The sequence below is a fragment of the Triticum urartu genome, chromosome 6A (assembly GCF_056163025.1).
Source record: "Triticum urartu cultivar PI428250 chromosome 6A, HENAU_Tu73, whole genome shotgun sequence".
Taxonomy (NCBI): Eukaryota; Viridiplantae; Streptophyta; class Magnoliopsida; order Poales; family Poaceae; genus Triticum; species Triticum urartu.
This window is the reverse complement of record NC_141878.1, coordinates 392,561,009-392,569,000: the sequence shown is the minus strand read 5'-3', so window position 1 is coordinate 392,569,000 and position 7,992 is coordinate 392,561,009. Positions and strand designations below refer to the sequence as shown.

Below are 7,992 nucleotides of genomic sequence, written 5' to 3'. Positions count from 1 at the left end.
CATTGCACACCGGACAACTTGTTTTTTCCGCATGCTCCTTCCGATAAATTATGCAATCGTTGATTCATGCATGGTATCTAGCGTGTGGCAGATCAAGAGGGCACACGATCTTCTTGGCCTCATCAACACTACTAGGACATAGATTACCCTCGGGAAGAGCATCCTTTAGGTACTTGAGATGCTCATCGAGGCTAGTGTCGATCCAGTTGTTTTTATCCTTCGTCTTTAGCAGTTGGAGCATGAAACTCAACCGGGTCACCTCAGAATTGCAACCATCATACAATGGAGTGTTCGAGTCTACCACCAGTTGCTCCAGGTTAGCCTCCTCTCTAGAAGCAGCTCTCTCAGTACTCGTCTCCTTGTGAAGCAATGCTTGAACATGAGGGTCCCGCACGATTGAACTTAGTACCGACGAACTCTGCTGCATGGAGTCCATGTCGTTCTCTCCGCCGCCATGTCCGGCCCCTTCTCCGCCGCCATGTCCGGCCTCTTTCCCGCCGCCATTATCAATCATCTCTTCATCTTGCCCCGTGTCATCATTGCCTGCCCCGTCGGCATCCTCAACATCGTCATCCTCATCTTCAGTTATCCACCGAGTATAGTCATCCATGAAACCAGTCATGAGCAGGTGCGCTTCGACACGACCATCGACATGGGGGTCAAGCCAAACTATTCCTTTGCATTTTCGACACGGACATAAAACCTCTGTCAGGTTATTTTCCTTCATGTCCTGCACCGCCGACCGCAACCACCTGTCCACCATCGTTCCACTGACCATCGTCAACTCTGCACGGTAATAATAAACAAATTGATTATAAAAATGCATGCATTCATCAAAGTCATACAAAAATTCGGCATGACCTTCCTTAAAAATAGGACATATATAGATCTAGAGTTTGCCCGGAATTCGCCGAAACGGAAATAAATAGACATTTCGGCAAAACATAGGCAACTCAAATGCACAATTTGGCGTCAACTCATGCCACACACACAATTTCCATAAAAATATCACACACACATGCATAAACATATTTCCATTTTGCAAAAGCATGAAATATTAATCACACCTCTATCTCGAGATCGAGCACACGGTGGAGATGATGATGTAGGGAGGTCAAAAGTGCACAAAGCTCTTCTTGACAAAGAAAGATCTAGTTAGGGGGAAAATAGGTCACTTAACTAAATGCTACATCTACCTAGCTAGCTAATTTGGGAGGAGACAACTTCAACTAGTGGAGGGGGAGGAAAAAAAGAAAGGAGATGAATTAATGGAGGTGGTGTAGTTATAGCTAGGAGTAATGAAGAGAGAGAAAGGTAGGTAGAAGAGGGAGAGTAATGGGGGAGAAGTATTGAGGAAGAAGAAGAGTGAGAGAGGGAGGATGTGGGAGGTAGGGGAAAGGGAGGAGAGGAGATGGGGAGGGGGAGGTGGAAAAGGTGGTGGGTGCTGCGTCTTAGCAGTAGCGCGGGAGAGAAAGCGCGCTGCTGCTAAGAGCGTAGCAACAGTGCGCTTTCCTGTCACGCGCTACTGCTAAACGGGCCAACCCTGTGCACAATTTCAAAATTAGCAGCAGCGAGGTGACAAAAAAGCACGCTGCTACTATGGCATTAGCAGCAGCGAGCTCCCTGGCGCCGCGCTACTGGTAAACTTATGTCGTTGTGTACTGTCGGTGGATTTTTGTAGCAGCGCGGTTTAAGCGTCACGCGCTACTGCTAAGTTTGCACCAGTAGTGAGCTTTCCGTAGCCACGCTGCTACTACTTAGCAGAAGCGCCTGTTTTTATGCCGCGCTGCTACTAAGATTCTGTGTATAAGGTTTTCCCTAGTAGTGCCATCCAGAACGCCTGGAACATCAGGCACCTTTGGAAGTTCTACCCATGAAACAAGGCCCAGTGCCTGTGAAGCAAGGCCCAGTGCCTGTGAGAAAGGACCGGTGCCTATGAAGCAAGGCCCAGTGCCTGTGAAGCAAGGCCCAGTGCCTGTGAAGAAAGGCCCAGTGCCTGTGAAGAATCGCCGCCCGTGACACTCTCACGTAATAATGAGTGGGGCTGTACACGCCTCGGAGTGTCAGTAGTGCCGCCCTCGGGCCTCAGAGGCTCCCTCCCATGCCCAGTGGCAGCACTTAGCTCCGCGCTGGTGAGAAGAATTGAAGACTAGACCAGGTGCCGGACACGGCTTTTCATTTGCTTTCCGTAGTTGGCTCGCCTTATCTTAATTGAAGTTTGCCTCTGATGTTCCTTGCTGATTTGGTTCCGTCGCCTTTTGCTGTTCCAGTTCACTTGTGTTCTCTCTCTCGCATACCTCGCGAGGGGGCTAGGCAGGCACCTTCGCGAGGGTTTCTTCCTCCTATTTTGGTCCTTCTCTCTGCCTTCGGTCTGCTTTCTCATGAGGCACCCTCGTTCGAGCCCACAAGCCGGCACATCTCTCCTAATCCGTGCCCCTCGGGTATCGCGATATGAAGCGCTGGGTCAAGGCTCGGGTGAACGATAAGTCTCCTAGCGAGCTTCCTAACAAATGTTTTGCAGTTCCTGAGCAACCACTAAGCCAAGACGGGCATGAGGAAACAAGTGCCCCGTTATGAAGAGGCTGCCCCGAACGCGCCAGGCTGAGTTGTCTCCGCACAAAATAATGACACAGCACGGAAATAACAAGCATAGCGTAATGATTGAGGAATCACAGTTTGATACACGCCCCTCCGGGCCCATACTAGTTTCATTTTGATGGAGGAAAGAAAAGAGGAACAAAACAAAAGCGGCGTTGCAGCGAACCACAGGGGCAGGCCTCTGGCGATGTCCGGAGCTTAGCTGGATCCCTCCTCGCGCTTCACGGAGGCGCAGCGACGAGACGACCTGCTACCACCTTCAAAGCGAGCGCGATGGCGTGGCCGCTGTGTGACACCCCCGATTCAACCGTACACTAATCATACACGCAAATGAGTACGATCAAGATCAGGGACTCAGGGGAAGATATCAGAACACAACTCCACAACTAAAATAAGTCATACAAGCATCATATTACAAGCCAGGGGCCTCGAGGGCTCGAATACAAGAGCTCGATCATAGACGAGTCAGCGGAAGCAACAACATCTGAGTACAGACATAAGTTAAACAAGTTTGCCTTAAGAAGGCTAGCACAAACTGGGATACAGATCGAAAGAGGCGCAGGCCTCCTGCCTGGGATCCTCCTAAACTACTCCTGGTCGTCGTCAACGGGCTGCACGTAGTAGTAGGCACCTCCCGAGTAGTAGTAGTCATCATCGACAGTGGCGTCTGGCTCCTGGGCTCCATCGTCTGGTCGCAACAATCGAGTAAAGAAAGCGGGAAAGGGGGGAGCAAAGCAACCGTGAGTACTCATCCAAAGTACTCATAAGCAAGGAGCTACACTACATATGTATGCATTGGTATCAAATGTAAAAGGGGTATCATATCTGGACTGAACTGCAGAATGCCAGAATAAGAGGGGGATCGCTAGTCGTTTCGAAGACTACGCTTCTGGTAACCTCTATCTTGCAGTAGAAGAAGAGAGTAGATGGTAAGTTCACCAAGTAACATCGCATAGCATAATCCTAACCGATGATCTTCCCCTTGTTGCCCTGTGAGAGAGCGATCACCGGTTGTATCTGGCACTTGGAAGGGTGTGTTTTATTAAGTATCCGGTTCTAGTTGTCATAAGGTCAAGGTACAACTCCAAGTCGTCCTGTTACCGAAGATCATGGCTATTCGAATAGATTAACTTCCCTGCAGGGGTGCACCACATTTCCCAACACGCTTGATCCTCTTTGTCCGGACACACTTTCCTGGGTCATGCCCGGCCTCGGAAGATCAACACGTCGCAGCCCTACCTAGGCACAACAGAGAGGTCAGCACGCCAGTCTAAATCCTATGGCGCAGGGGTCTGGGCCCATCGCCCATTGCACACCTGCACGTTGCCTACGTGGCCGGTGAGCAGACCGAGCCTCCCTTATACAAGAGCAGGCGTTCGAGTCCAACCCGGCACGCGCCGCTTAGTCGCTGACGTCATGAAGGCTTCGGGTGATAGCAAGACGTCGAGTACCCATAACTGTCCCCGCGTACTTGGTTAGTGCGTATAGGCCACTAGCCAGACTGAGATCAAATACCCAGATCTCGTTAAGCTTGTTATTTTGAAGTAACCGCGAACGCCGACCAGGGCCAGGCCCACCTCTCACCTAGGTGGTCTCCGCCTGCCCTGTCGCTCCACCACAGTGTAATAGTCGGGGTCCTTCGGGAACCAAGGCCCACCTCTACCGGGATGGAGCCACCTGTCGTCCTTTCAGCCCCCTCATCGGAATCACTTGCGGGTACTCAACGAGCCGACACGACTTTAGTCATAACAAGTATAGTATGTATATATGTATGTATATACCTGTGATCACCTCCCAAGTTATCACGGCTCGATAGTATAGCATGGCAGACGGACTATAATGTAGGGCCACTGATGAAGTACTAGCAACCTATACTAAGCATGTAGGATTGCAGGTAAGGTATCAACAGTTGTATCAACAATGATAGGCTATGCATCAGGATAGGATTAACAAAAAGCAGTAACATGCTACAGTACTATATTGCAAGCAGTATAGAGAAGAGTAGGCGATATCTGGTGATCAAGGGGGGGGGGGGCTTTCCTGGTTGCTCTGGCAAGAGAGAGGGTTCGTCAACACCGTAGTAATACTAGGTAGCAGCGGCGTCGGTCTCATAGTCTATCGGAGAGAAGAGGGGGAAGAAACAATGAATATCATGCAAACAGATGCATAACGATGCATGACAAGACAAGTAGCGGTGCTAGGGGTGCCATGACGCAGTATGAGGTGATACCGGTGAAGGGGGGAAACATCTGGGACAATATCCCTGGTGTTTCGCGTTTTCGGACAGATGAACCGGAGGGGGCAAGTTGCATGTTCGCTATGCTAGGGATGCGTGGCGGACGAACGGGCTGCGTATTCGGATTTGTCTCGTCGTTCTGAGCAACTTTCATGTACAAAGTATTTGCATCCAAGCTACGGTTTATTTTATATTGATTTTAAAAGATTTAAATCATTTTTAGGATTTATTTAATTATTTAAATTCAACATTATCCAGAACAGTGCATGCTGACGTCAACCAGACGTGTGGGACCCACCTGTCATTCTCTGTTTAGGTTAATTAGGGTTTAGGTTAAACTAATTACTGTTTAATTAAACTAACAGGTTAATTAGATTAATTAAATAGGATTAATTAACTTAATTAATTAATTATTTTATTTATTTACGTATTTATTATATATATATATATATTTGTTCTCAGGGGGGTGGGCCCGTTTGTTATAGGACCAAAGGCCATACAGGGCATGGGCGACGGGTTACGGGCGCGCCCTATTCGGGCGCACGCCTAGGGGCACGCGGGAGTGGGCGCTGCCGACCACGGCGGGGCACGGCGCCGGCCAGGGATGGGTGCAGGGGCGCATCCCGCCCAGTGCGGGGCGAAGTTGCCGGTGACGGGGGAGCCCGCCCATGGAGGGCGCAGCTGTGGTAGCGGGCGCCGTGCCCCCAGACTGCGCGGGGGCATGGCACAGCGGTAGGGCCGCCGCGGGGCGGAAGCGAGGGGGGACGCAGGGCACTGCAGCAGGGGTCGCGGGCACGACGAGCGCGGCCCCGGAGCGAGGCAGGGCGCGGGAGCGGCGTCGCAGCACGCGACGAGCGGCAACGGCGCGCACGCAGCGCGAGGCGGCGACGAGGCTACAGCTGGGTAGCACGGCCGCAGATGCGATGCAGGGCGACAGCGCAGGGCAGAGAGGGGAAGAGGGGACTCACGGCGGGGTGCAGGGGGCGGGGCAAAGGGCTCGGGGAGGTTCGGGGAGGACCAGCGAGGGAGAGGACGAGGCGGCATGTCCGGCAAGGGTGGCGCCGGGGTTGGTGCAGAGGCGGGAGGGCATCGCGGCGAAGGGGGCTCCGAGAGGAGGCGAAGCGTCGGTGGTGGGGCGGCGCCGGGGATGGCGCCAGCGTCGGGGCGCGGGGCGGCACAGTCACCAGGGTCGGCGGGGCCAGCGCCCCCGATCCACATCGGGTCGTGGGGTGGGGAAGAGGGGATCGTGCGGGGGGGAGGTGGGGGATTGGGTGGGTAGCTACGGTTCCGGGGTTATACAGGGGGCGGGGTGGGCCGTGTGGCCTGGCCTGGGGGCAACTAGGCTAAGGCCCAGGGAAACAGGGGAGGGGGCCTTTTCCTTTTATTCGTTTACTTGTTTTGTTTTCTTTTTAGTTTCTGTTTTCAATTAAGTTTCCTTTTATTTATTTATTTTGAGTTTTCTAAAATATAAACCTAGCCCCAAAATTAGTACTACTATTGAGGCTACTGCCATAACTAATTTTCCACGATAATAAAATAGGTTTGTATTTGTTTATTATTAAATGGTATTAAAAAATGTTTTAGTCACTACTTTATTCACAAAAGAGAATTTAAATACTTTTACAAAAATGTTGGGTCAGTACCGTAATTGGTTATGGAATATTTGCCACATTTTGAACATTTTATTTTGCAGGTTTGAGATATTTGAATTTTGGACTTTAATTGAATTTGAAATTTGAACCGGTTTCGAACCAACGCGAGTTATCAACAGTAAGCATGGTGACGTGGTATCATTAGCAAAGGAATTACTGTAGCTTAATTATCCGGGCGTCACAATTCTCCTCCACTACAAGAAATCTCGTCCCGAGATTTAAGAGGCGTAAGGGGGAAGGTTCTAGTTACGAAATTCTAGCGAGTGTACTCGGTCTTAGTTGCTCTCCTCGAAGTGGTCGATCCATAACGCTGATGTTTTTATAGTTCAGCTTGAGGTCATCATGATGATGTCGGCATCCTTTCCTCGGGAACTCCATTGTACTTATGAAAAGTATAATGGGTAGCTTCGGAAGAACGAAACTCTACAAGGTTGCTATCCGGCGTATAACTCAGGGAATGTGGCAGAAAGTAACTCTCGAGTTGAAACTTAAGAAAATATCAAGAACAAGTAAGAAGGCACAATAAGAAGTTTCAAGTGGGTAGGCCATCGTTCGATGCCTAATCAGATGGTGAAAGGGGTTCCGAGCAATGGGAATAAGTATTGCGCCAGATTCCAGAATAGTTCACTTGGCAGGTGGACCGTGAGTTACATAAGAAGTCAAGCGTGAGGAATAACTTTGACAACAGGTTGTATAGGAGAGTCAGGTTTCGATCCTGTGGAACTGTGGGTTATGGGCCCACCATGTGTGTTTAAAGTAGGAAAGGCGTTGACATCTTGTACGGTTATGATAGCAAGGCAAGGCAGGGAATAATCTGTCGGTTATGTCAGCAACAATGTCGGTACCAAGGGCGAGGGACAACGAGAACCATTTTCCTGCTCATTGAACAAGGCGGACCAATAGGCAAGGTTCTTGTCCATCGGTGGCTACCGGAATGTCATTAACAGTAGAAACAGGGTTTCACTAACAAAGTTGTACACCGAGGTGTTTACATAAGCAGTGAATTATTACTGCTTAGATTATATACATCACAAGAAAGGCCAAACAAACCAATGGAAAGGAATATGTGATCATCAGGTTAAACAGAACAATGGAAAGAAAAAAATGTGTTTAAACAAATATTTCAAGGGTATATCCTTCCTAAGGACAAGCAGGGCATGATATCCATGACAAGTTATAATGTAGAAAACTCTATAGATAAGGGCAGCTAAATTTCGTGACATTACCCATACAACGGTGTTTGGATAGTTGAGCAAGAAACATTTAGCATTGGGCTTCAAATGTTCTTTGTTGAAAATTGGTGTACCACAGACATGCTTCGAGATAGCATTGACATGGTCATCAGGTAAAGATCAGGCTATGGATACACAAAGGATCCATCAGGAACATCTTATAGAATAAGTCTTACAATTTCCTCATGGAAGAATGGATAACCTTACTAAAATGGAAACTATAACAATAGGTCCTCCGGACAAGTGTGCTAGGCATGACATCACCTTACCAGGT

At 49.5% G+C, this 7,992-nt stretch overlaps 1 long non-coding RNA gene across 1 annotated transcript; it reads right to left on the bottom strand.

Annotated features, from left to right (window-relative positions):
• Positions 1–2,963: 2,963 nt before the first annotated feature.
• LOC147965365 (uncharacterized) lies at positions 2,964–6,092 on the bottom strand. Its single transcript, XR_015608308.1, has 2 exons — positions 5,803–6,092; positions 2,964–3,286 (listed from the first exon to the last, which is right to left on the bottom strand). It is a non-coding gene; the product is annotated as an uncharacterized LOC147965365 (long non-coding RNA).
• Between the last annotated feature and the right edge of the window lie 1,900 nt (positions 6,093–7,992).